Here is a 21908-nt window from a genome sequence, read left to right as displayed (position 1 = left end):
AAGTAAAGGAATTGCATCCTGTCCTGTGAGGTGCACAGTAGCATCCCTGGAAAGGCTTTCCAAAAGAAGTTGGGGACATGCACAAGCACCTTGCAGGGCCAGGCTCTGAGAAAAGAAAGAAAAGAAAAGAAAAAAAAAAAAAAAAAGGAAAAGACAGTGAAATTAATTATCTCAAAAAATGTGCATTGTTATGGGTTCACATCTGAATGTTACTTTGTCAGTTTTAGCTAAAACAAGCAAACATGTCTAGATAAATTATTCTTTGTTACAATTTCTTTCAGAAACGAAGAGACTTTCAGTTCTCTCTTCCTCATTATACCTTTGTGGAGCTTTAAATTTTAATTCCAATATGCAGAATTCTAATCATTTAAGAGATTTAATCATCATGCTTGAACTTGGAAACACACTGTTGATAGGGACTTTTATTTTATGCTTAAATTATGTCTTTAAATCTTTGATAATGAATACAAATTAATGTACGTGTATAATATATTTGAGAAGAAGAAAAAGAAAATCGCTGCAATACAGTAGAATGTAACCAGCACAAGAAACAACCACAATAACTAATATATTACAGAGTTTAATTATTTAATCAATATTAATGTATTTTCATAATTTCTCAAATCATTAAAGCCACTCTGTTAAAAACCCTGAGATAGGCAGCCTTTACAAAAGAATTTCTTTCCTAATGTATCTTATAATCAAAGCTATCTGAATAATGCATCTGTCACTTTGAAAAATGCAATTTTCTACATAATAATATTTCAAACACATTATAATAAAGAAAATCAAATGTTTCACTTTTATGCTCTTCATGTAATGTTAAAACACCTCTCGTCTTAGAAGTGTGTACTTGACAAAGAACTGTTTCATTTGGATTTCCAAAGTAATACTGATATGTTCTTCAAAAATGTAGATTGGATTCTAATTAAACATTGTGACCTGAATTCTTCTATTGCTTTGTAGTAAAACTAGATCAGAAGTTTGCCATCTCATTAAAAAGCTAAGTATCTTTTGTGCCATGTTGTCAATCCAACAAAACCTGGAAATCAAGCACTCCATGAAGCTGAAGCAGGTTTTATATTCTTTTGCTGAGATATATTTGAAGATTAAATTGGAAAATAGGTTGTTCTTGGAAGGACAATGTTTGCTAGATAAAGCCAACATATTTTAAAGATTTAAAATAAATATCAATATGCCAATGTTATTTTTTGTGATTGCAACATTACTGAAGAATATAAATTGTAACTTGATAGTTTTACCTTTTTGTTCTGATATCTTGCTGGATTATTTTTATATTATCAGCAAGTGTAAAAAAAATTGTCCACAGTTTCAAAGAAAGTCAAAACCAACCTGACACACAAGCTGACTTTAGGAAAAAGAAACAATGCAATCTGAGTCCTAGATTCAGTCTAGGTCAAGTCATATCCCACAATTTTAGAATTCTCTATTTTTTAATCTTCAGTCCACAACATCGAATATAAAATGTTGGGGGGTGGAGGTGTTATGGATCCAGAGGAGTGTTTAAAATGGCATACCAGAAAAAAAAAAAAAAAAAGCGAAAAGAAAAGAAAGTAAGGAAAAATAATACTGGCCTACAGATAAATATTTTTTCACCTTATTTTAGTGTATGATATTACATTGTCTAGTATACGAATTTTAAGGTACAGATCAATATTTTGTATGTACTACATATGTATATAAGTTTTACGCTGTTTAACCTATTGCAATAAATATTTTTAAATTACAGATTTATAGAATAAATTTAGGTTCACTCAACAGGTCTTGTAATACAACATCCTGCTCAAGGCAACGTCAACCACTAATTCAGAACAAGAGTCTGTCCACTCAGGTCTCAGAAACGTCCAAAGAAAAATTCCACAACTTCTTTGGGTAACATGTTCCCAAGTTTAGTTATCATAATAATTACGTTATTTATCTTTTTTCTTTAGGACATGTTGGAATCTCCCTTGTTTCAAAGTATAAAGAACTATGCAGATTTGGAAAAGCCCAACTCCATCTGTTGTGATCGGTTTCTCTTATTAGAAAGTGCACAGTAGGAAAAATCGTTCTTTCCTGATGCTAGAAAAGCCCAGCTCCTCCATCCTCCTTTCACTAGACTTGTGATTCAGAGTCCAAGTATGGTGACACTTACTTAAGTTTATTCAAGTATCGAGGGCCCCAGAACTGTTCACAGTATTCAAATGTGGTATAATAAATGCTATGATGAGAATAATCACTTTCTTTGATTAATGGACTACACTCCTGCAAATTTAAATGCAGTACACTAGCTCAATCAAGAAGACAAGTGTAAAGAAAAAAGAGAACTTCAGTGAACTGAAGCAATTTCGGAGATTGATTTCTCTAACTGCTGATAACAGGTACTCTTCCCATTTACCCAGTTCTATCCGTGTTTATTCTAACATTCCAGATACAGTCTCTTAATGCCTAAAATCTTCAGGTGTTTGAAATACTTGAAAAAATAGACTTAAAATGAGCTTTACAACCTGATTTCCAGTTTTTCTCTTTGCTGCTACCCACTGAAAAGTTACAATTACTTTCCCCAAATTATTGGTTTATAAAAATAACATTTGAGAGTCAGCAATCTTTGGAGTCCCCAGGACAGGGAAGATTTGTGTTAAATTTAATTCCACTTTAGGAACATTCCATGATATTAGAAATTAAAATTAGTATGCCTGATGAGTAGACAGACCTACTTCAGAATTGCAAATTATTTCAGAACACTATAATTTATTGCACTCGGTATTCCTACAGTGTTTGAAATAATGGTGTAGAATCCCAGAGGATAAGGGAGCTAATGTGTACATCTCAAACACCTATAGCCAAATAGCCAGGGAGTCAACCAAGGACTGTTGGTAACAAGAGCATGTAACTGGAGAAGGGGGCCATATGAAGGTAGGTCAGAACTTTTCAGAGAGCAATGTCCCTGTTCTGGCTCCTGGAAATAAGCATAACTCAGTACAGTGCAAGCACAGGAATGAGACTGAAAAGCAGGACTGTCAACCAAAGGCTGACCAAGTAGAGGGAGATCAAGACCACCAAAGACCCCAGAAGCCCTCTGACCTGTTTCCAGGATGGTCTAGAAGAACAAACTGCACATGATAACTAATTTGCATAGAAAACAAGAAACGTATCTCCGTGGTGGGGAAACCTATCTATACAAATGTACCCCCACCACGCACAGGTGGTATCCCCCAGACTCTGGACAACCCAAGCAGCTGGATCAGTGCTGAAGCCAGGACTGGTCTTTCTCTCTTTCTTTATTTCCTTCTCCTGTAATTTCTTTCTTTCTTCATTTCTTTTCCCTTTCTTTCTCTCTTTCTCTCCTTTCTCTCTCTCGTTATTCAAAATCCACTGCCATGTGTTTAGACTAACAGATAAGGGAGTAACTTATAACAGTGCCCACGCCAAGTGTATAATTTACTAATAACACTTTGTAAGTTATTGTGGACCCTCTGACTTTTGTTGCTCCTTTTCAAACATGAGCATCTGTGCACCTGCATGGTCCCTTCTCATACAGGATGGGATGCCACAAATGGGACCTTGGTCTTACAGGCCTTGTAATTAAAATTCATAGTGAATACTTAAAAAACAAGAAGATCTTCTTTGGAAAAAACCTGCTCAGATAATTCTCTAATCACTGTAGTCTCTGAGTGTATGGGAAAACTGGAAACAAATAAAGTGTTCCATGAAAGGCAATACCATATTATATTTGACATAGTTACAGGTTGTGGAAACGCTCTGTTGTCTTCGTGTTGCAATGCACATAAAGGAGACCAGCTATAGCCAAAATGCTTTTCTATATCCTATGGAAGATGGTATGCAGGGTCAGAAAGCACAAAATATCTCACCATTTTAGCCTTTTATTTTGTAAACAATTCAGTTCAATACAAAATCCTGCTAGTCTTCTAAGGCAAGATCATTACCAGTATTGACAGAGGTCCTTTCTCAAGCATAAACTTTTCATTCTCTACACTGAGAATGCCTGCTTTTAGACCCAACAGCAGTCTTTTAAGACTCTTTGAACCTGTTCAACTTTAGACCCTGGTATAATATTAACTGTACTCTACTGCTAGCATCTGTGCTTCTCTTTTTATTTAAGAGCTTGTTTTTGCACACTTCTGTTACAGGAAGTCTTGTGATGATGATACAGTTCCTTAATTCTTGACCTGCAGGCACCCACTCCTTTCCAGTGTCCATAGTTTGAGACAAACTCAGGAAGAGACATGACTAATTCTGGATAAACTAGAATACTTACTACAGTTTAGGTAAATAAAAACAGTCTGACAGGGAACTACAGGGTTCAGTCTAGATGACCTTAGATGTGATTGTAGATACAGTGTTTTGGCTCACAAACTACACTCAGCACAGTACATTCTGTCAGACACTGACTGCTGCTTTCAGTTGCTCTCATAAAAGCTGTGGTCTAGCATGTTCTAAGCTGCTGAAAATGTGTAAATAACCTCCACCCATTTAAATAGTTCTGAAATCAAAAACCTACCCGTTTCTCTCTGATGATAGTATGAAGAGAGTATTTTTTGATAGTTTTGACAAAAAAAAATTATAAATATGCATACTGTGGATAATAACATATGGAGGTAAAGACACTTTAAATTTAATCCATATTTTCTGGATAGAACTGCAACTTTTTAAAAAGAGAAGAAAACCCAAGACCTGAAATTTAGAGAAAATTAAAAATGGACTACTGGAGTGATACTTGTAATTGGGTTTTCATTATACCAACACACGGCTGTCTAGGAATATTACACAGAAAGGAATTTACACCATTTGGAAATATAAAGTTGGTCCTTGTGGGATAAAGACAGATTGGACCTATTACTAATATATACAGACCATTTGAGTTTTGTGTGTTGCTTTCAGATACTTGAAAAGTATGTGGGTACTGTCATTAAATCATATTCAGCATGCTACCTGTTAAATTCTTATAGATAACTTTTCCAAAAGCTCTAAACCAGTCTTCTTTAGGGTGGGAAGAGATGCAGGGATCAGCTACTATTATAGTGTCTGTCATTCAATTCTTATTTAAAAATCCATACTGACAAATATTTTCATCTTTTCTAAGGCATGATACTGCCTTCCATTTTGTCATAAGTAGGAGCCACATAACAACTATGGAAAGGTTAAGAAAAATCTATGTTTGAAAATACAAGACAAAAATCAAATGCAATAAACTGAATTCTTGGTCTGATGCAGTCAGATAGAATACTTCCCTATATTCATGGAATTACAAGTAATTTCAGGCAAGGAAGTAAAGAGAATATGATTGCAAAGAAGTATGATGCAAGTATGACTTTGAGAACTAATGAGATTATTTACTGGTAGCTGTGTTTCATTTATTTAAATTACATTGTTGTCAGTGATATTACAAACATGATATTGCTACTGTATTTTTTTAAATGAACACTTCAATCCATTAGGAGAAAATGGTATTATAAAAATATTATCTAGAGCATGGTGTATAGACCACCATACTTCATATAGCTCAACAGTATATGTCACTGACACAGCACACAATTAAAGTGTCCATACTATACTAGCATTATTTCAAACCTGTCAAATTAACCTGGATACTTTTCATCCATTTCCTCACTTTTCTTTGGATAAGGACTATGAAGAAATTTAAAGGAAAGATGATTACCCACTTATATGCACACAGACATCTATGCACAATCAGACAAAGAAGTAGGCAGAAAATGGGTTTCACTGCAAAACCCTTAGTACAAAGATTTCACAAGCTGTAAGGGTTAACCTAATGAGCACAATTTGATAAATCAAAAGAATCTTACTCCATCTTCTTCATAAACTGCTGAGCATACTGATCCAGTACTGGGTATTGCTGAACACAACAAACTATCAAAGTATTCATGTGAGATACTCTTAGCTCTAGCAAATTATACATTCTCCCAATCACCAGAGCAAAGAGTAAGAATGATTCTTCTTGACATTGTTTTACAGGGCTTCCATGCAGGACTACACCCTCAATCCATATCTTACTGCATGAGAAATGACAGATAAATTACAATATTTCAATTTTTTTTTCAAGAATATCCAGGATATGAGATGGATGCTTTATTACAATGTATTACACTCTTCAAGAATAAAACATCTTGCTACTTCTCTTTATTACAGCCTGCATTTCCTTTTTTTTTTTTAGAAAAAAAACCCAGTATTTTTGTTGGACTCTTTGGATGTCCAACCTGATTCACTACCTCACCTTATATGACAAGTGCTTCACTGTGAACAGACTTATTACCAACTCCTCTGCCCTGTTCAGACACCTTTCTCAGCACGGTAACTGCCCTGCTTGCACTGTGATCATCTTCCACATCATTATTATTATTATTATTATTATAATATGACGGAAATAAGAGTCAAAACTATATACGCAATCTCAATTTTGAAGTACTAGTCAGTTCCTACTGTTTAATTTATTAAATATACTGATTTCAATTCTTAAAAAATTTTTGAACCTTGAGAACATTAATCCATCCATTTCTTGAACAGAAGAAATGTTGGCACAGTTAAATACTAAATGAGAGTCAAGAATCTGTAGAAAACTTTCTTGAAATTACTCTCTTTTAACGTATGTGAGCTTCATTGATTGTAGACTTCTCACGCAATCAACGCATCCTGACTTCTGAAAAATATATTGAAATCTAAAAAAACAAATATCTAGGACTATGCAGCTCGGAGATGTATCAAGTAAGGTATAGTTGGGGAGATAGTAAAATGTATTTTTCGTGAGATTTGCAACCTGTCCTGACTTCTGTATCTGAAGCACAAGTCAGAAAAACAAAGTATTTGTTTTGTTAGAAAATATTTTGCCCCATTTTTGGCAACATAAGTAAACTAATATATTCAATATGATTTTCTGCTTTGTACACTTCGTTTCTTAGGTTCATAAGAATTTTTAAATCTGCATTTATATTCCTTTAGTCCTCTATCTAGAGAGAAACTAACTTACAAAATTTGATTATTGACAATACTTACTATATTTTAATTTTCCTTCTAAATAGCCTACATTTAGAGAAATATCTTATGATATTCTTACATCTTTACCAGAGAACATTATTATTGTTCATCCACATTGAGTTTTCCCTGAATATATTGAAAAATGGCAGAAATAAAAAACTGACTATTTTTGAAAATTCTCGTCTCTATTTTCTCTCCTTATCCTGCTGCAGAGGGGATTAAGTGAGTTGGTTAGGCAAAAGATTGGTCCTTAGTCAAGGTTAATGTCCCACAACACAGAACTGGTTTACTTCCTATATGGAGAATCCTCCCTTGGGAGTTGAGATTTGAGTTCTGGACAACAGTCTGAGCACCTGCCCTCATACAGCACAAAAAACTTCCACCCACAAACTATAGTAAGACTTAAATATTTACTTATAGTGACCCTGGAACTATTCAGCAAAGCTATGTTTAGATATTCAGTAAAACAGTAAGTCTAAAATGTACCTCCACATAGATTACACAGACTAGTCATCATCTGAATATCTTTTGATGGTTAGAAGGTCACACAGAAAAACAAAAGAGCCTGTTCACAAACACAGACCATTATTTTATATACATGATTGATTCCTTTTATCACCCTCTTTTACTTCTGAATCCTAGACACACTACTTACTCTTTCTGCTGCTTCTCCAGCTATTTCTAAAATATTTACTGAAGCTTTAAAATGTTATATACAAGTGGAACAGTGATACTACAAAGATATGCATGAAATGAACGTAAGTAACCCTGTAATCTTCTTAGTGCGACCCTCTTCAGCTCCCACCCTCCCCCACTATTTGATATGCTCACTTGTTCTGTCATATCTAAAATTAGACTTGCCAGCTTCTCCAGGCAGAAACCATGTCTTATTTGCTTTGTGGAGTCTGTACCATATTTAGTCCTGGATGAGAAACATCTTCCTCGGTTCACTTTTTAAGTTTTCAAATAAAATTTAATATTAATTTAAAAAATAAAATCTTTCAAGTCAAAAGTCACACATTGTTGTGTCTGTGGCAGTGTTCTTGAGAGAAGTACTCCTATAAATTTCCTTATGCTTTTAACTCTTCTGTACACATCTACTTCTGCCTGCAGTCAGAGATAAAGTACTTAGCTAAATGAATTGAATCTCTATTGCATCCTTGGTATTTGCCAGGAAATAAAGAAATGTAAAATTCAAGTTCTTGTTTTTCTTCTGTCAGTAACTGACACAAACAGGACAAAAACTTTTATTCATTTTCCAGGGCACTTGTTTCTCATTCCACTGCCTTCTCTTATTTTTATTAAAATTTCTACTTGGAATATGAAATTATTTGCTGTGGCACATTTCCCACATTAAAAAAATTGCATCACTTACAATGTCTGGATAGCTCTGATCAATAAATAATAATTTAGGTAATAAACAATAATACACTTGATTAGAATTAAAATATAGGTAACTATTTTTTCTACATCCAAATCAAATCTTACCAAGTCATGGTTAATGTGTAAAGACAGCCATAAAGAGCAGAAATAATTACAGCAGGAAGGTGCTTTTCATTTGTTCAAGCCACTTGCAGTTGAGAGTACTTGCAGCTTTTTGTATCCTAGAATGAGACATTTTGTTCTCTTTCTTCTCCCTAAACACACTTATTTTATAGCTTAACACAAAAAGTGCCTAAAATTTCCTTTCGTGTTCCAAAGTCCTGCTGTACATCTTGTAACAGAAGTTCAGCTTCACATCAGTATTTAGTTAGGGCACTGTAAGTTTATATAAATGTTATCTGCCTTATACACTTATAAAATTTATACTAGATAGAATACTGTTCCTTGCTTGGATCACATTATAATAGACACAGAAGAATCTCAAAAGATCATTGCTTGTAAAAAACTCTTTTTTACTTTTTGTCAAAAAGATAGGAGATATGCTCATGTATCACAGTGTTTTTATTGATTAATTTCAACTCTCAACAAAGTCATTAATGATTACCCTAAACTATACCTAGAGTACATAATATGGTTTTTTAGAGATCTTCCTGCCAAGTATTGACCAGCACATGTGATTTCTTTTGATTTAAACATTTTCAACAGATTTGCAGGCCCAAAGTTATGTTACAAAAAGAAATAATTTCCATTTTCCTAAAGGTTTGCATTTGACAGATTATTTACTTAGTTATTTTTAGAGGTTACTAATGCTATACATTTTATTGGGCCTTCATTCTCTGGGCATACTAGCATTGTATGGCATCATTGTTACTGGGTTTGGTACTTAAAGTAATTACTGAAATATTTTAAAAGGTGCTTGCCAAAGGGAGAAAACCTTTAAGGGTCTTTTGACTTTTCAGAGAAAAAGAAGGCATAATATAGTGTCCTGTGTGTAACTATAAAGACCAGATTCGTATTTACGGAAGCTTAATTCAAAGAAACTGTGGGAATAGGTTTACTTGCCACTTTGAAATAAAGGTTGGCCTCCTCTGTTTAGGGGTGAGGAAGTGAAGGGGATCTTCATTTCTCTCTGCAATTACCTGAAAGGAGGTTGTAGTGAGGTGGGCATCAGTCTCTTCTGCCATGTCTCAAGTGAAAGAACAAGAGGAAATGGCCTCAGTTTGGGCCAGAGGAGGTTCAGGTTAGATATTAGAACTAAATGGGCTGCATCACAAGCATACATTGCAAGCATCTAACAATTGCTAACTGTTTTGGGAGACTTTTCCTTTTTGAGTAGAAACTACTGTAATGAGAAGCATACTTGACCAATATACCTCTATACTACCTGAGGGGTTTTTTTTTTGTCTAACTATACAGCTACTTGGCTTCCAGATGTGAAATTCATTCTTAAGAGAAAAAAAATGTTAAAAACAAAGTACTATGATTGAGATTATTAAGAATACAGACCCACAATCAAATATGATTAAGTGATCATTTCCTAATGCCAGGCAGGTCACTGCAGTCATCTGTATATTCTTCTTTCATCTGTCCCATTGACTGTAAGGTTAAAGTCATCTGTTTAAATTACCTTCACTGAATTTAAGCTAACACATATTATCATGTCAAAAGGATAACTTAAGAAGATTCATAGTTATTTTAGTATAGACTGCAGAGGATAACTTAAGAAATAAACATTTTAAAAATAGTGTTGTTGTATGCCCTTATGCTTACGATGGTCTGAAACATATCACATGAATTTTGCCATTGATATGCCAGTTCTTTAGTATTTCATGAGGATATATTTTCAGACTGTGGTATTTTTATGATCTTCTTTTAATACTTTGGGAGAGCTATTCTTCTCATTGAAATCATGCAAGGCTCTGTGCATTGAATGATCCTGTGTGTCAATACAAAATAGGTGAGCCACTGATATAGCACAGATATTCAATAAAAATATTGTGTCTGAATCCAGATTCATTCAGAGCCTGTCTTAGTAAAAAATATGTAAGTATTCTCTAAATACCTCAGAAACACATAAAAAGTTCTGAAAGGGTTTAAACTTGTTTCTTTCTTATATTTTTTTTACTACAAGCATAAAATTTTTTTTGCTTCATTCAGTCCATTATATTGGAGAAAAAGCTTGAACCATTTTAATTTTTTATTTAGAATAGCCTGAATTCACCAGGTTTCTAACTTGTCTCAAGCAACAATCACAACCTAAAACAAGATAGCTTTCCTATACCTTCTAATGATTTGGCTTTCCATCCATATTAATTTTTTTTTAAAAGACAAACATTTTTATCAGAAGGAACTGCTTGGTGGCCAAAGAAGCTAGTCAGCACCTTTAAAATAAGAACTGTCTTTTTGTTTATGTTGTACTTTTTTATATTGTACTTGCTTACAAATAATTCCTGCTGGGCTCCAGGCTATAGGGTGCTGTAAACTAATTACTACATGCAAAGAGGTTTTGCCTGTCATATATAGCTGCAGGGAAGCATCTTATTATTCACTGCTCTACCAAGGGTAGAAAGACTACAGTGATACCTATTCTATTTGGTAAAAAACAACATTGTTTACTTTTTTACACACACTGTAATCTTCTAAAGCAGCTAGTACTATAACTTTGTTTTAAAAAGAGGCATTTTTGTTTGGTTTTGTTGATTTGGGGTTCTTTTGATAGCATGTACTAAAAAATACTGAAAATCACAGAACAAATTGGAGTGTTTGTATAATTTAAGATTACAGTTCTATGATTTTTATATTGTAGTCTCTCCAACATTACTTGAACACTCATTCTTTCCTTCCTGTCATAATATAAAATTTAAAATAATTATGGTCAGTTTCTGTACTAATTAAACTGATATCAATATACTCCATTAATGCTTAATTGTAAATCAGGTGTTCTTTCTGTAATTAAGAACTCAATAACACAATGATCTGTTTCAGAAATCAGAAAGGGTATTATTTTAGCTTTCTAATGCTTACAGAATCCTTTTAAATACTGTTTAATAGATAGGCTCAGCTGAGAATAAATGTCATCACTGCAGTGGGTGTTATTATTTTACTGTAGCAGTAAGGATAGATTTATTTTGGGCAGAGGATTTAGCTATAGTATGAATATTCAGTAATTCTTTTTTAAAAAAAAATCAGCCATTCTTGGGTCACAATATTGCATACCTTCATATATCAGGTTGCAGTCTTACAATACAAAATCCAGTCTAATACTATTTAAAACAAATACTTTTAAAAAATAATGATTATTTAATAATAATTTAAATTCCATTCTTAAGAATCACTCGTTATAAATAATGTGGAGGCTAAATATTCTGATCAGTAACGGTTGAGCAGAATGGTAGCAGGTGTTGATGTACTGTAAAAATAAGCATAAAATTAAAGCCCATATAGCAAATTATTATTATAAGAGGTCTATAGATAATATCATATCTTAATAGAAAAATGAGAGAGAAGGAGAGAGGGAGATTTCCCTTTTACTGGCATGTAGAAACAGGGAGAGAGGAGTGGGGAGACAAATCTTCATATCCACTTAAACTCTTATAGATGTCTTTCAACACATAAAACGATTCTTTAGGTACTTATTTATGAAGAAACACGAGGACTGATTTTGAGGTTAATTTACCAAACACTTTGAGGTCAGTGGAAGATAGCTGTAATTTGTTCCACTGAGCCTGGCTTCAATCACTCCCTGCATAATGCTTACCATGGTAACAGTAATAGTGGTCATCTTAAAACTGGCAAAAGATCCCAGAGGATCTTCTCTGTCCATGTAAATTGGAATAGTAATAAGGAAATTGTAACTTGACCCTAGAAACTGCCCTGTCCTCTCCTAGAGTTTTAGATCAGCTGCCATGTGTAAAGAGTATCCAGACTTAACCATCACTACACCTACGGAAAAAAACACAACCCTTGAGGTCCCAAGCAAAAGCCACCTGATAGTAGGATTGCAAAAAAATCAGGATACTTAAATGCAAATCACAAACATAGCCATCACCTACATATGTAGATATAAATACACAAATATAGACCATATATGAACAAAACTATTGTTTTGTTCATATATGGATTAGCATTTCAACTGCTACCTGGGCAAATGTCTTCCATAAGCTAGTTCAGATTATTTACTCCCTAAACATTCAGTAAAGAATTCTAATTTCATTATGACAAAAATCACTGTATGCTCTCTCAGTACACAGATCCCATTTCAGAGCTCCTGTGCTTCAGCTGATAATTCATTTCTACCACGATATGAACACAGTGAGTCATATTAGAGTTGAGTAGGTAAAACTATTAACATAAACAAATCTAAGCTATAATTATAATTAAGAAATGTTAAAGAAAACAGAAAGAAAACCTAAAATAATTTTTAAGTAGACTCAGAAAAGAAACATGCTTCAAGCAAAGGTAAGTTCTCAAAGAATTCTACGTTCTACTCTCAAACATAGTCCTGAAATAAGTACTATAAAAACAGATCAAAATGCAAAGTTAAGTTACAGAAATATCAAAACAGTTTATTTGGGAGGGGCAATACAGCAGAGTAAAAGACTACCTTTATAGAAGTCTAAGTATTCATATTTTGAGCCCATATCTCAAAATAAATAGATTTTGTTTATATTCAAAATTATTTTATGTATTTGAATGCAAATGAAAGGCATCTTTCAGGAAACCATTCTTTCTGTTGTCATTTCATCCTTTTTACTATTGTTTCATAACACACTACTAATACAGGTAAAAAGCATCTGATCTCTTATTATCTGCTTTGTTCTTTACCACTTGTCTGGAGTGCTACTGAAAAGTGGCAAGTAGAGGGTCACTTACTATAGTTAGGTGACTCACTGGGGCACTAGGTATAACTGTCAGAAATAGGAGAATGATTTACTAGCAGGTTGAACTGCCTTCTGGAATCCTATCAACTGCATCAGAACTTCCCTCCCTTTCTTCAGTCTGTAGCCTTTCCTATAAATAACTTGAAAATTTACGGGGAAAGATCTATCTCTTACTCACTGAAGATTAGTACTCTATCTTTTCTTTTTTTTTTTTTAAGAATTATTTCTCTTTCTTTAAATGTTATGAAATGAAACTGACACTGGACAAAAATGGTGCACTAGTATCTGAATGTATGGAAGTTAATACTTGATGGAAAGACCATCAAAACAACAAGAGCTACAGAGAACAGTGCACTTCATTTATGTGTTTTGTCCATTATGTTATCTATGATGTGTGAAAGGAAGAGCCTGCTCTTACTTGCTTTCAGACTTCTACAGTGGCAAAGACAACACAGCCCCACTAAGTAAATGCAAGGAATCAGTTGGGAAAAGCCTACTGCAAAACACAAACATAAAGGCTGGATTTTTTTCTATTACTAGAGTGAAGATTTTTTTTACCTATAAAAAGTATTTACTTATTGGTATTGCTCTTATTCTACCAAACTATAATCTACTACTTCATATTTCTGTGATAAGAATGGAAAAAAAGCAGTGCAGTGCAGTGCATCTGGAAAAAATGGTTCTTACATTTCTGAGATGTGTGTAGATTTTAGCTTCACATCTGGTATGAGTCTGAGCATATCATAGAAGTCACTCCTAGTAAGATGAAGCAGTGTTTTGAGTTCTACTGAACACTGCACCCTTTTGAACAATTTGACTTTTTTGTAAGTCCCTAAAAATTTTTCATATCCTCTGGTAAGTTAGTTTAATATTAATTCCTAATATCTTAGGAAATAGATATCTTGTTTGATATCCAATAGGTTCTGTCTTTACAGTGCCATCAGTTAACACACCTAATCCTGGGGATCTGCATTATACAGATTGGACATATTTTTTCAGTTAATGGCAATGTAAGCCACAAAACAATAGCAAAATGCAGAAACACACTCATACTCACATTCCATTACTTTAATAAATGCATATTCATAAACTCCTCTCTTGAGAAATTAACCAGTTGGAAGAAATCTCTCAGAATCAAGTGTAAAAATGACACTTGACCAATTTATTAAATACTTTAGTGAGGCTATAATTTTCAAAGCTCTTAGTTAACTGCTTATTTTATCCTGAATAGGCTAAGACCTGAGCTCTCCATTAGCATTCAACAGCAAAGCATGAGAAGTGCTAGGTATCTGTAAACAAAAGATTAAAATGCATGGATGCCTTACATGGTAGACTAAATGGATGCAATTATCACAGGATTATAGAAAGATGAGGCATTCAAAATCATCAGCAACAGCTGATGAAAAGCAAATGAGATCTGTGTAAGTGGAAAACTGTGATATCTCCTTCAATGAAGATTTCTGACAAAATCTAGGGCTCGGTTTTAAGCCCCTTGGGATGACAGCCACGTTAAATTCACCTATTTTCCTGAGGAAAAGTTGTGCCTTTACTGAGTGTGTATTTCATTAATAGATAATTATTTAAATATTATATATGGTTTCCTTTAGTATAGAAGTACATTTAACAACTATTGCTATTACTGATCCATACATAATATAGTTATACATAGAAACCTAATATAAAAATCAGTTATAGAACAAAGCCAATAGACTATTACCTGCATCATTAGGTGTCCCACGGAAAAAAAAAAAATGTAGCATAGGAATACTTTCTTCCTGCAAAGGAATGGAGGTGTGTGGCAGGGGGGTGTCGTTTGTCTGTTCGTTTTCAGAGCAGACTCACTGCACTGTCTGGACACCATAGTTTTCTTTATGAGAAATTTTTTGCTATTGACACATTCTAAAGTCCAGGACGAATATTCTTGCTGGATGGACTCTATTACAATTGTTACTGCAGACATCAACAGACTTGAGAACAAATATCAACTGAGTTGTAAGAAAAAGGAAACACCAGCAGGAATGCACTGGAGCATAGTAATTATTGCTGTAGGTTCTCTCTGGGTGGCTCCATTATACGCAAGTAAGAATTTCAATTAAAATTACTACAAACTTGGAAGCAGCAAGGATTGCACACGTATCCATTCTGAATGCTCTGGGTTTATGCTATGATAATTGTTGGCATTGTTTTTTTCAATTTAATTCAACCACAGAAGTTGAAGAAATCATTAGCAATTATGTTGTTATCGTGCCAAACTCATATTGCCTTCATTTTACTAGCTCACAATGACTAGTAGTTTTTTTCACAATGCAAAAAATAAAAGAAAATTACTGTGCAGTTCCTGCAGCCACTCTTACAGAAGAGGAGAGCACATTAGGTAGTTTGTTCTGACTCAGATATGTTTATTCAACTGGGGTGATCTAATAACAAGCTACTAGAAATGGCAATGATCCTTTCCAGTTTTGAGAAGTAGAAAGAAAGTGAAATAGGACATAATTAATTATTAATTCAAACAACAATCGATATCAGTAATGCAGGATTACTAGATCTCTTGAGAAAACTGAAAAACGAAATCCCTTCAGGTCCATGCTCTTAGGAATTCTGCTTAGTTATATCCAAACACTTATCCAGCTACAAAATTCCTCAGTCTCAGGCAATGAAAGATTTTTCTTTTCTGTTATCTATATCTGAAAACATCAGTAAAATTAAGCAGTTCAAGAAATACTGCCTTTTCCTTTCCAATTTTCCTGTGCAATTATTGTCTGAAATGAAACATGAAACACAAAACTGAACTAGCTTTCCGTATTTTAGAAACAAATGAGGAATCTGACAACTAGAGAAGTACATGCTTTCAAATATTTGTTTAAAAAAACTTTCACTTGACTCTAAGCTGTAAAGCTTCAAACAAAACATTTTATTTTCACTACAAACAAGGTAGAAGTGTTCAGAATTATAAAGAAAAAGAAAAGAGCACTATATCATCACACACACTTCTCAAAAGATTCAACCTGATTTTTAGTTATAGCCACAAAAAAACTAAGACAAACAGTAAGGAAACTTTAAAGGCTAAAGGGACTGATTTTATTTCTGTCTTACTCATTTTCATACGTAAAATATCCCTGCTTCTCAATTTTAAAGAAAAAGACCAAAAATCAAATAGTTGCTTTTTTGATTCAGATACATTACTTAAGCGCATACATTCCTGAACAAATAAATTATGCAGTGTATTTCCAACATACTGTACTTCAGCCACATTCAACTGCAATGACTCAATCTTCAAGTTATATTCCCTTATAGAAAAACACATATAATTCATTTGGGTTTATCTTTAAACAAAAACAAAACAAAACAAAACAAACAAAAAAAACCCACAAAACAAAACAAAACAAAAAAAAAAACAACAACAAAACCAAAACAAACAAAAAAAAAAACAAAACCAACTAACCAAACAAAAAACCCCTCAAAATTTCATTAAACAATAAACAGAGAATAAAAGAAGGAAAAACTCCTAATACTTTATCCATGCTTCTTTGATTAAGGACTGACAGAATGGATCCAAGACTTGCTGTAGCTCATTTGAATATAACAGTATAATTGATCCATCCAAGTTTAAATTGCTTTATATTATGACTGATTTTTTTTCCTTGTTATAAAGCAATTTCTTATACATACATCCTTGATGGCAGAGTGGCTTTAAATTTGAGAATGAAGAAGAAAAAAGTTCATGCACAATAATGGTATTGTTTTCTGTAAATGAAACAGTTGTAACACATTAGGCAATTCATCAAAAATATTTTCACCTGATCACAAACCCTCTTTTCTTGCTGTTTTTTAAAACAAAACCAAAAATAATTGGTTAAACTACTGTACTGATTTTTTGACCTGAAAAAAAATAAGGTTGATTTTTAATCAAATGAACAAATTTATTAAAAAATAATGCAAAGAGCTAAGTATTCCAATGGATTATTTTGTGTTAATTGTGTGAAAATGCAAGCAGTATTATTGCAAGCATCAAACAACTAAGCTGTATTTTGATTTTATGAAGTATTCTCAATCAAGGGAAATGATGTTACTAACAATTTAACTAAACATATTTGCTTTTATGTCATGATTTATTATATTGTAAAACTGCATGAGACATAACAAATTCCTATCTGGATTGCCCCTAACAATATTTTAAATAAACAGGCACTAACTTTTACTGAATCTACATAGTCAAATAAAATATATGGATATATTATAAAATAAAATATACTAGTTATCATATGGATATATTATAAAATAAAAATACTAGTTATCATATAAAATACATAAGAACACATTACATTTTATGATTAGTTATATGCACCAATTATTTTATGTGCATTTTTATGTCTTTTTAAAACTGGATGTCAAAGTTACACACAATAAATAAAAGTAAAATATTTGTGAGGCTTTTAATAATGACAGCACGGTAAACAGGTAGAGACACTTTTAAAGATACCCATGTACAAAGTTTTTCTGATCCTTTGACTTTAAATACAAAATATGACATTTATTATTACAGGTAAAACTGCTTAAACATCAGCAGTTATTAGACATGTCTGGAAAAAAAAAAACAAAACAAAACAAAACACCCAACAACCTTTACCTCATTAAGGTCCAAATATTGTCTTTTACTTTTTTCTTTCCTCATTGTTGTATTTAACTGATATTTTTATGATACTTGAAATTGCTTTTTCACAAGAATGGAAGCCTACCTGTTTACCACTCTGTCATGATTTATAAACTATTTTAATCAACAACAACTTTCAGTCTCAAAACATGCCATTTAACCTAATTGAACTACTAGACACAAATTTTTAAATCAGGAATTATTAACAGGGAAGTAGGGAAAGACTTACCTAATTGTCACTTACTACAGTAAAATAAATATTCAGGTGCATATTCTGAACCAACTTAGATGACAGTTGCAGCTTTTGTTTCATAATGGTCATGATGCCGGTAACATTCATAGAGGCCCAAATTGAAGGCCATATTTTTCACCATTGCTTCAAATACTAACTCAATAAACTCTGGAGAACATTGTACCCTATATGTGCTCATCTCTTTGAAATATCATGGTTTTTTCCTGCTTAACTGCATTCCGTGTTGTTTGCTGGTTTATGTGTTCAAATGGACCTTAACTAATGTCTACAGAAGTTGATGGAAATATGTTCCATGATCTTTGGTGATGCTGTAGTAGACCTATAGTCTGGAGCAAAATTTCCTGAATCTATGAATTGAACTATGGATCTATCTGATGAACAAAGAATTTACACAAGAGACAGCGTAAAGAGGTTAATGAAATGGACAGAAAATGAAATCAAGTGACATTACACAGTACCATCTATGAGGTTGATTTACTATTTTACTACAATTGTCATAATCAGTAAGACTGTTATCATACTAAATATTAACCTGAGAAAATGACAATGCCTGCTGTTTTCCTTCCACACTGACAATTTTTTTCCCTCAACACTACTACTCTCTGAACTAGGGAAAAGGGATAATGAAAGTTTCTGCAAAAATATATTCTGATTCTGACTAGTATTAGTATTAGCATTTCATGTGAAGATGAAAAAAATCCTGAAAATTGCCTACACACTACTGGGAAAGATTCTTTATAACTCCCCACTATTTGCTTTACACATGAAGAATTACCCCAGATGCACTTGTACCTCTAATCACTGTAGCTTTGTTGCAAAGCACTCCTTTTTTTATTTTAGCCTAAGAAAAGTTCCAAAGGTTAATTAACAATCTACAAAAATAAAAGTAATTAAATTCTCTTTTCTGTTTCAAATATGTCATTTTCAATTTGATTTAATACTCCTTTTTCTGCATTCTGAAAAAAGGTAAATAATAAAGGATAATTTATCTTCTCCACATAATTCTCTCTTCCCTGTAATTCCATCATTTCTCCTTTATCTTTCTATACTCTAATTAAAAATTTTTACTGTTTTAAAAAGAATTTATTTTATATAGTATAATTTGCATTCTTTTTAGCCCAGACTAAGGAATAGCTAAATTTTTAATTCTAGTAAAACTCCACATATTTGAACTAAAGTCATTATCTTTCTGTCATATGTCAACAAAAAAAAAATTAATGCTACTGTGTATTATGAAGAGTATTACCTTTAAAAAATGCTGTGCCTATGAATAAGTAGAAAATGCTCTGACATTCTGAAACCATGAAACATTACTCTCATTTCTAAAAAACTAAATGCATCTTTATTTCCCAATTTCTAGATTGTTTTAATATACATTAAAAAATTGAGTAATACATTGTTTATATCTGTCCAGAAAAGTATCTATTATCTCTATTGCCTTCAAATTATTCCTGACTTAAAAATGACTCATTAAGCAACGCTAAAATTATATTAAAAACAACATAATTTTCCTAAGCTTACTGTTTAAAATAACTTGGCTCCTTCCTAATACATTCACTGATCTGCTCCCAGAGCTAGACTGTCAAATCTACTAAAGAGTAATTTTAGCATGAATTCCCCTTTGTATTTCCCAAAACACATCTTCAAGGTTTTAGTAAATCATAGAAACTGAACTCCTGATCTGGAACATAGAAGTTATTGTCAAAGAATATCAACAAATCTGTGCCTGTTGATTTAAGAATATACAAAGAATATGCTCAGTGTGCATTAGCAAAATGTTAGCAATATCTTAGCTCAACATTTTGAAATAATACATGTTAATATTTAGCCTATGATCTACTACATGAAAAACAAACAAACAAACAAACAAAAAACCACCTGCTTTCATACTTCCAGAAAAAAAAATCATGTATGTTACTCAAGAAGTAACAGAAATATGTAAACTGTATTGATTAATATGATTCACTTCATTTGGTCTGGAGAATGTTAGTCCTCATTTTATTACTGTCATGTACTTCACCAGATTTTGTAACATTCCTAAACTGGAAGGGTGGGCCGAGTTCTCAGAAACTGCTTTACACAAACACTTATCAAGCTAGCACATCTTCAAAAATTACATTTAGCTAGTCTTTCTATCTTAAGGAATCTCAACATCCTGTGTAGAAGATAGGAGCTGCACAACTATTTCATTGATTTTTCATTTAATTATTTTTTAATAAAAACACATACCAACCACTGTCTCTATAAGATTACTTTTAATTCTTAAACCTCATGATCTTACCTCCAAATATGTTTTATAGGAAAATTGGTCAATAAGTGTTTGGTGTAGTTTAGTACATCACTGTGTAATACCCTATTGGGCCTTGTAAAGTTGCCCATACTGTTTGTTGTTGATGACTGGCATGTTTGCAATAACAAAGGACTCATATGCACTACTAATTTGAAGATCTTGCCATCTCAGTACAAACAAAATTTTTATGATGGTTATTTTGAACCTATGGATGAGATTGTAAATTAGTAATATACAACAGTGATGGTTCATCCTATAATAGTAATATAAAGTAATAAGTTAATAATTATTTCTCTTTAAGAGAATAAAACACAGTATAAGAAAAAAGGGTACTTGAGAAATTCAAACGCTCCCTCTTTAAAAAGCAAAGCACTTATTGATTTCCTCAACTCATTCAAGAGTTTGTCACAAGTTTAAGGGAAGAAATAGAGTACTGCAGAGGACTTCCTAAAGGCACATAATGAAGTGTGAAATCATATTTTGCAATGTAAAAATATATAGACTCCTTTAAAAAAAAAATTGGCTCATTCTAAGGTTGTGCCAACAAATCTGGCCTTTGCATTCAATATTGCAACAGCCTTCTTGACAGCAGACATTGAGCATCACAGCAAAGGAGTTATCTAGTTTAGAGTAATACATACTTTAAATGTCACTCATCAGAATGTCAGGAATAGAAAAAAATATTACACTACGATTGCTGCATAATAAGATATCTGTTGATATAGGCACTTCAGATGTGATTTTTACATACAGAATAATCCATTAAACATTTTCAAGAGCAACATTTATGTGTTTAAAATTGTCAAAATAGGACAACCTTTAAATAAAACCAGTAAATTACCAACTTTAACTGTTTATGTGGACTATTTATTTATAGTGAGTATTTTTTTGCACTTCTGTGTCACTCTGAGACTAAAAAATTTTTTCATCACAAATTAAAATCTGGAGAATTGTTCTATAGTTTGTTTTGGGTGTTTGTTTTTGGTGGCTTCTTTTGTGTGTGATTGTTTTTTTCAAAAAAGAGGAGCAAAATCCTTTTTTTTATTATCTCTACATTGTTAACTATCAATACAAATATATATTGATAATTCTGTATTTAAAATACTTGATTAAAATCCCATCAAAACATTAAAATAAATAGGAATAAGTATCATTCTATGAACTGAGAAGGGCTGAGACTTCAGCAATGCCATGTAATTGTCCATACATTTTAGGTGTTAGTGCATTCCTCTTCAAAGTTTTGGCCCATGTTGTGCTCAGATAATACCCAGATGTGGTTCAAAGAGATAGGAAATTCTGGTAAGCACTGTGATTGGGATAACTGGGATAACAAAGCATTTAATCATATGAAACTTTCTGGTCCTTTGGGCCAGAAAGCAAGCCCTGGACCCCAGCCCTTTTCTTTGGAATCCACTATGCACTATCAAAATAAGTATG

The 21908-nt window shown here is 32.8% G+C and overlaps 1 protein-coding gene across 5 annotated transcripts in view; it reads right to left on the bottom strand.

The window, feature by feature from the left end:
• The window catches only part of GRIK2 (glutamate ionotropic receptor kainate type subunit 2), a 356823-nt gene that overhangs the window by 84579 nt on the left and 250336 nt on the right, over positions 1-21908 (bottom strand). The window lies entirely within an intron of this gene.

Source organism: Empidonax traillii, unplaced genomic scaffold, assembly GCF_003031625.1.
Source record: "Empidonax traillii isolate 1590-97213 ecotype Southwest subspecies unplaced genomic scaffold, ASM303162v1 scaffold89:size1181294, whole genome shotgun sequence".
NCBI classification, from domain to species: Eukaryota; Metazoa; Chordata; class Aves; order Passeriformes; family Tyrannidae; genus Empidonax; species Empidonax traillii.
The sequence above is the reverse complement of the archived record's forward strand: the minus strand, read 5'-3'. Positions and strand labels throughout refer to the sequence as shown.